This window comes from Macaca mulatta, chromosome X (assembly GCF_049350105.2).
Source record: "Macaca mulatta isolate MMU2019108-1 chromosome X, T2T-MMU8v2.0, whole genome shotgun sequence".
NCBI lineage: Eukaryota > Metazoa > Chordata > Mammalia > Primates > Cercopithecidae > Macaca > Macaca mulatta.
In genome coordinates, this window is record NC_133426.1 from 10,506,988 (window position 1) to 10,515,726 (window position 8,739).

An 8,739-nucleotide genomic window follows, 5' to 3' on the forward strand; every position below is an offset into this window, starting at 1 on the left:
TTTAGACAAAGATATCTTCACCAATTTACTTGACACAACAATTTTTAGTAAGAGAATACAGTAATATGAAACAAGTTTTATGTCTACCATGCTTGAATGAACTCAAAGGATTTTGCTTGGTTTTTAAGCTAAGCAAGAAGGATAAACTGGTTGATGGCTGTTGGCCACATGTGCCATTTCCACATTTTTGAGACACACCTTAATATTGCTCCCAAAGTATATATTTTTTTCAGCACTATAACTATTTGTAAGTGTATTCTGAATATAATGCAACCATGAGCTCTTAAAGATTGGGAAGTTGGGAAAGAAAACGAGTCAGAACAAAATGACTCAACAGATCTTCACAACATTTATATTTATAGGTACAAAATCTACTTATGTATTTATCTATTTAGTATCCATTTAATCTAATTAGTGAACTTTTTTATTTCATGGTTTTCAGTAATGAATTACTGTTGTTAAGCAAATAATAAAACTGAAAGTGATTTGGGATTTTTATCATAAAGCCAAGTACTCAAGCACTCTCCACAGTTACAACTCTACAGGTTGCCACTCCCTGTTCCCTAGCAGAATTAATTATTAAAACATTTGATTCCAGATCTTTTACTCTCTTTGCGTATCTTCTCTTTTTATCTTTTCCTACAAGCTAGATACCACAGTATTGTAACAGACACTTCAAAAATGCCTGGAGTCAGGCATGTGACTTTATTAGGAGGCTCTGGCTGGAGCTTTTTGCAATGAAAACTAAATAATTCTGCATTCAAATGGAAATGAAAATATTTCATCCTGAATTATCTTTACGAGATGATTTCAGCTTTAACATATGAAAATAGCAGTTGAGATTGTTATCTGCGAATTTCTCAGGAGCTCCATTTTCGGACTATGTGGTCTATTTTAAACACACCATATGGATTATGTACTCTAAGAACTACTCTCGACTAAAAAAAAAAAAAAAAAAAATCTTTGCAAACACAAACCACCCAGCTCTAAAGTCCCAGCTGGCACTTCTGTTACCCATAAGTGCTCTCTTCTGTTTATGTTTCTTACACCCACATGTATATATGTTTGCAGTTGGAATCCTTCACCCTTGTCTCTTAAAAATTCCTTGAGCAACAAGGCGACTGCAAGTGAGATTTTGCTCCATTTCTTGTAGCACGAACAAGGCCAACACTGCAGGCAGACAGCTGGTGAGAGAACACATGGTCCAGAATCTTCTCCTCCTCCTCCTCCATCTAAATTTGCTTGTCTTGTATTCCATTCCCTTGAGGCTCAACTCTCTGCTCTCACTGATGCCACCCAGTCTGATGAACCAGCATTTCCCAAAGATGTGTGTTTTAGCAGCTGTTAGCAAGAGTCCCATGAAAAGATGGGTTCCGTGGTTAAAAGCATAGGAAGTCAGAACTTCTCAAAACCTTTTATGCCCAGGAGTTTCCATGTTATTGTTCATTTTAAATATATTAGATGGGATAGAAAAGTACAGATTTTTAAAAAAATGTTTAAATATTTTCCTATTTCCCCCCTGAGAGTCCTATAGAAAAAATAGATCATAGAACTCTTTTTGGGAAATACTGCTAATGTTAATGGTGCAAAGGAACCTTTCAAGATCTAATACTATATCCCAGTGGCGTGAGTCTCAAGTAGTACAGGCAGGCTGCAGGGGAAGCTATTTTTAAATAAGCAGAGCTATTGGCACATATCAGGGCCCACCACACAAGTGGTGGCCAGTTTCAGTCTGATAATAGAGTTCCCTGTGACACAGTCACATTGTCACACATCTAGGAGTGACAGCAATGATTTCAGGGATAATGAACTACACAAGCGGCAATGCAGAAAGTAGACATAATTTTAACTGCATTTTTTATGAATTACAAATAGTAGCAATCCTTTCATCCTCCACTACACAATGATTACCTTAAAAATGGTAGTCAGGTTGTTCCTTGATGTTGCCCTGGGCTCGACTAGGTACAGGGTCTGGCACACGCATGCACTCCATAAATATTTGCAGAATGACTCATTGAAGCAGTGATCACCAGATTTGGTCATTCAGCTCAGTTTTTATCTTTCTATCTTCTCTACGATTCCAATCACCTTTTCACATATGATCATGGGAATCTGTAGATACGTAAACCAGAGAGGGCACCTAGTCTGCTATTTGTCAACAGTCTGAAAGCTGCATCTATTAGATGAATGACAGCTCCCCTATCTTTACAAACCCCAGTAAAAGAGTCTTCAAATCTTCCTTGTTACCTTGTTTCAGAGTTGAATTACACTCACTACTAGGAAACTCAATCTCAATCACACCCTCTATCTTGTGCAAGCATTCAAAAGGCACTGGAGGGATGGTGGCCATTTCCCTGGATGTATCAAGTCCAACCATAACCCTTTGGCAAAAGCACCAAAGAAACAGATTTTTCTTGATGCATGAAATCAGATGAAGGACATTCTCTGGAATCTAATTTCCATTCCCACCTTCTAAAAAACACACACACACACACACATATACACACATGCATATATCTGTGTGTATGAGAGTGTATTTATATGTGAGTATGTGTGCTAATATCATCACTTGGCTAATCATGTAGGTTCAAGATTTTAGCCATTTTCATATCCTCCTCCTCCTGTGAACTTTGCTCATTTAATTAACCACTGAATTGGGTTCATACTGCTTCTGAAATGATGTTCATGCCCATTGGATCATCTCCAAATTACTACTACTAGTTCAGCCTTCTTTCTCTTTTATTTAGACTATGCAGTAGGCTTCAAACTGGTAGAGAGATGTTTCCAAACTCCCCATCCAGTATTGTATTTGTATGGCGACTTATAACTGCTAAAATGTCTTCTAATATATTATTTTATGCATATGACAGTTCTATGGACTAGGCAGTATGGCCTCTGTGTGCAGATGAGGTCGTGGTGAACAGTAAACAATCAGCTCAGTGTCCCACCACTATTAATTTATGTGTCAACAAATCACCTCTTTTTTCCCCATAGACCTTAGGTATTTTTCAAGTAAGTTGTTAATGACTGCTAAACAAGAACGTATTAAGTGGGAACAGACAAAATTTGTCTTTATATATAATTTTAAAAGTTATTAACCATCAAAATATTAAAATAAATATTTATATAAAGTTAAATAATTCTACTTGAAATTAGTTAATTTATACTGTGAAAAATTATGCAATTTTTAAAATTCCTATGGGCATGTGAAAAGCAATATATGGCCATGAAAGAATTCTGTTATTTCCTGATTGTTGGGGTTTGTAGGTCTGACCAAGTAGAACCACATGTGGGGTTCAGACCCTGCATTTGTCCATTCTTTACTCCCAGCATAGGATGACTCTTTCTAGTATCTCCAATTTGCCAAATCCTGCCCACCCTCCAAGTCCCAGTTAGTATGCCATTCCCCTCCCCTATCTACTGCCCCATGAGGCCTTGTCTGTTACCTTAGGTTGTTGTTTAAAACTCTCTTAGGGAATTCAACAAATCCTAGCCTAAATCATAGTTATCTAGGGACACATTCCCCAGCCTTAGAGAATCATTCATTCATTCGCTGATTCAACAAATAACCTTTCAGCATTGCTACCATGCCATTCTGGGACCTGAAAATAACGGGAGTGAGAAGAAATAAATTCTGTCTTAAGAGTGCAATCTTGTGCAAGCAGCTGTTGTCTTTGTTATATCACATATATGAGTGAATAGTGCTGCTATGTCCAGTCCAGCAAATCTGACTGCAGATCTCAGTTTTCTGAGGCTGTTTATTCTACTGCCTCTCTAGTGTAGCCTGAGACTGTAAATTTATCAGAAAGAAATTCAGCATTTCAGCCTTGCATTTAGTATCTAACAGCTAACTGCACTTCAAATAGAATGGCGCTTCTTTTGAGAAAGAGGTATCCCTTACATGAGCCCAGCATTCCATGAACCAATGAACGAAAATGTTGTTTAAACATTCTATTTCCCCCTGAATTCTTCTCTTAATTAATTATGTAGCTCAGGGTAGTAACAATAGTAAGGAAATCTGTCACAGCCAGAGCTCTTTTTCACTAACAAACTAATTAGACCTTCTTGTTTATGTTTATATTTATATTCATATATGAGAGTGAGTTAATTTTATAAAATACTCCGAGTTCAGTGGGAGTGAGAAGTGTCCATGGCATCCTTGAACAATCGGGGACAATTGTTTGAGAACTTGGTGCTAACTGTAACTGTCAGTTCATCATTTATATAACAAACTCTTATGAAGAGGTGTTTCCACAGCCAGCATAAACCAATATGCTACCATTGGAGCAAAGGGAAAAAAACTTTCAGTAGACTTTATAAATTACAGATTCCATCATTATTTTATGGGTTGGCTAGTTCTTTCAAAGTAGGATTTGATATGGCTTACAAGTTAGTATATAAATTCCAAAAAAAAAAAAAAAAAATAGGGAAGTGAGGTCATGGAATGAAGTAGAAAAAAAATGTACACCGGCATATTTGATGGCACTAAACAAGTTTAACTCTGAGCTTCTTGCTGGCAAGGGAAAAAAGAGAAAAATGACGAATAACTGAGATATCATTAGCAGAATAGACAACATATATGAATGTTCTCCTTGGCTAACCTCCTCAGTTGGAGATTAGACGGTAGTTTCCTCATCTTTACCTCTCAGTTTGCTAAACTGGATCTTCCTTTCCAAGTGGAAGTGTTGGCTCCATTAAGTTTTACTAAGTTTCCTCTGTAATCAAAGGCAGTATTGTGTTTATAGCTAATAACTGGGATGGCTGCCTTTTCTCCTGACCCTGGTAATCCATTCTTCAGAGAACAGCTAGAGTGATCTCTCACAAACAGACATCAGAGCAGGTCTGTCACATACCCACCATCCTCCCAAGACTTTCCATCACATTTAGTATAAGTCCAGACTCAGACTCCTATGCCTAACCCAGAGGTCCCCAACCTTTTTGGCACCAGGGACCAGTTCCATGGAAGACTATTTTTCCATGGACCAGGGAGGGGGTATGATTCTTCCGCATTACATTTATTGTGCTCTTTATTTCTATTATTATAACATTATAATACATAATGAAATAATTATACAACTCACCAGAATGCAGAATCAGTGGGCACCCTGAGCTTGTTTTTCTGCAACTAAATGGTCCCAGCTGGGGGTGATGGGAGACAGTGACAGATCATCAGGCATTAGATTCTCATAAGGAGCATGAAACTCAGATCCTTCGCATGCAGAGTTCACAACAGGGTTCACACTCCTATGAGAATCTGATCCAGCCGCTGATCTGACAGGAGGCAGAGCTCAGGCGCTAATGCAAGCGATGGGGAATGGCTGTAAATAGAGATGAAGCTTCCCTCACTCACCCGCCCACCATTCACCTCCTGCTGTGTGGCCAGGTTCCTAACAGGCCAGGAACCAGTACTGGTCCATGGTCCAGGGACTGGGGACCCCTGCTCTAACCCACATGACCCTACAAGATCTGAACACTGCCTCAGCTTCCAACTCCCTTTCTTTCTCTCAATTCTACTTTAAGCACTGTGGTCATCTCTCTATTTCTGGAACACATCAGGCTTATTTACTCCTCTGGGTCTTAGCACTTGCTCTTCCCTCTGTCTCAAAAGCTCTTCCCTAGATTTTCACATGGTTTGCTCTTTCATGCATTCAGAAATAATGCAAATGTTAAATTCTCGAGAGGTGCTTTCCTGATGACCACAAAACCAGTCTGAATATCACATTTTATCACATTACTGGGTCTTATTTTCTTCACCACACTTAGCATCTGAAGTGATCTTGATGCCTGTCTCCATTTGCTTGTTTGTCTATGTCATCACTAGCATGTAAACCCACAAGAGAATCAATTTGAATATCTTACTCCCTTCTCTATCCCCCCAGAGTTGTGCATGACATGTGGTGGTGATGAAGAAATCATTAATGAAAGATATATTATAAATGTATTTTATTATTAAAATATATAAAATGAAAGAGAAATACAAATATATCATAGTTATTTCCTTTCCCAAACTATCTGGTTAATGTCTATATCAGTGAATTCACCTAATACAGGGGTTAGCAATTTTTTTTCTGTAAAGGACCACTAAATAAATATTTTAGGCTTTGTGAGCCATATGGTCTCTGTCTCAATTACTCAACTCTGTGCTTGTAGCACAAAAGCAGCAATACATAATACATAAACAAATGGGTGTGCCTGTATCAATAAAACTTTATTTAAAAAAATAAGCAGCCATTGGATTTGGTCCTTAGGCCACAGTTTAGCAAATGCTAATATAGCATGTAGATCATAGTTAGTATCAGGAAAATCAGAGTTGCTGTTAAAAGTAAAAACAAATAAACAGAAAAAAAATCAATGTTAAAAAGAATCCAGAACACTGGAGCGAAAATTCATATGTATAAAAAATGAAACAATAATAAGAATAACAAAAGAAAAACCAAATAGCAGCAATGCCAATGTCCATATCCTGGTTTAGGCCACACTCCCAAGCTTCACTCCATGATTGTGAAAAGATGATCCTCTCTCTAGAATATGCTGATGAGATCATACCTGGAAAAATGTAGGCAGGTCCAGGCACTTCATTAAGGAGAAAATGGAAAAAAATGTCCAAAAACATTGGAAAGCTTTCCTAGTCGCTGGAGTGCATTCAGAAGCATGCAACCAGAAAGGCAGCTTGGGAGGTGAACAGTTGCAGCAAGATTAAAAAGGCTGCAGGCTATGAAACAGGGTGGAATAAAGAAAAACTACAGGGGACACGTGAAAGCATTTATGTAAGAATGCTGCACAAGCTGCAGAAAGAGTTATGTGCTGTTCATTTTATCTGAGGATTTGAAAACATAAAATAGAATGATATTTGGAAAATACATATTGTATCCAAATTTTCCTACCAGAGTTTAGAAAAAAAATATTAATATCTCTTCTTTTTTTTTTGGCTTTCCTTCTCCTTTTTTTTTTTTTTTAAATTTATTTATTATTATTATACTTTAAGTTGTAGGGTACATGTGCATAACGTGCAGGTTTGTTACATATGTATACTTGTGCCATGTTGGTGTGCTGCACCCATCAACTCGTCATTTACATCAGGTATAACTCCCAATGCAATCCCTCCCCCCTCCACCCTCCCCATGATAGGCCCCGGTGTGTGATGTTCCCCTTCCTGAGTCCAAGTGATCTCATTGTTCAGTTCCCACCTATGAGTGAGAACATGCGGTGTTTGGTTTTCTGTTCTTGTGATAGTTTGCTAAGAATGATGGTTTCCAGCTGCATCCATGTCCCTACAAAGGACAAACTCATCCTTTTTTATGGCTGCATAGTATTCCATGGTGTATATGTGCCACATTTTCTTAATCCAGTCTGTCACTGATGGACATTTGGGTTGATTCCAAGTCTTTGCTATGGTGAATAGTGCTGCAATAAACATACGTGTGCATGTGTCTTTATAGCAGCATAATTTATAATCCTTTGGGTATATACCCAGTAATGGGATGGCTGGGTCATATGGTACATCTAGTTGTAGATCCTTGAGGAATCGCCATACTGTTTTCCATAATGGTTGAACTAGTTTACAATCCCACCAACAGTGTAAAAGTGTTCCTATTTCTCCACATCCTCTCCAGCACCTGTTGTTTCCTGACTTTTTAATGATCGCCATTCTAACTGGTGTGAGATGGTATCTCATTGTGGTTTTGATTTGCATTTCTCTGATGGCCAGTGATGATGAGCATTTTTGTCTCAGCCCAAAATCTCCTTAAGCTGATAATATCTCTTCTTTTAAAAATCTTCCAGTGATTCTAGAAAATGTTTCCAAGAATATATTTACATTTATTTAGCACTTCACAGTTTTAAAGTTACATTTGGATGCTCCATTCCAATGTGATCATTGAGGCAGGCAAGAAAAATTTTACTATCCCTGTTTTGTAGATGAAAGGACAGAAGTTCAGAGACGTGAACTGGGTTGGCTAGTAAGTAATTGGGTATAGGGCCTAAGCTTTGGAGCCATGTAGATCTGAGTAAAATTCTAGCTTAAGTCATTGGGCTTATTACTACTTAAGATAGAACTTTCTCTGAACATCTACATCTTCATGGACTCAAAAAACACACTTGGGAAATTTCTGGCTCGACATGAGATATAACTGAAGTACTTTTTTTTTTAAATGTAGCTATCCTTGGGCTTCACCCAGACCAATTAAATAAAAATTTTTGGGAGTGGGACTCAGACATCGGCAATATTTAAATATTCCAAGGTACCACCAAAGTTGAGAATCACTGATCTAGTACAAGGGTTGGCACATGTTTTCTGCAAAGGGCCAGATAGTAAATATTTTAGTCTTTGCTGACCATTTGGTCTCTGCCACAACTACTCAACTGTGCTGTTCCATGGTAAAAGCAGCCTTAGACAGTATATAAACAAATGGGCATGGTTGTGTTCCAATAAAATTTTATTTACAAAAGCAGGCAATGGGCCAGATTTGGCCCAAGGGCCATGGTTTACCAACCCCTGATCTAGTAGAAGATTTCTATGGAAAGAGATGTCTGGAGATGTTAAAGACCTCATCATTCATCAATAACAAAATCAAGGCCAGGATCCTGCTGTTCTGCCCACTGGCCTGCTGTGGTCCCACTACCAGCTCTCTCTCTGTCTTGGACATGCTGTGCTTTATTCTCAACAAGCTTAAAACATTGCTCCAGAATAACATATCAATCATTTAAGGGGAAGAGGGCTGCCTTTAGACAGAGAGAGCC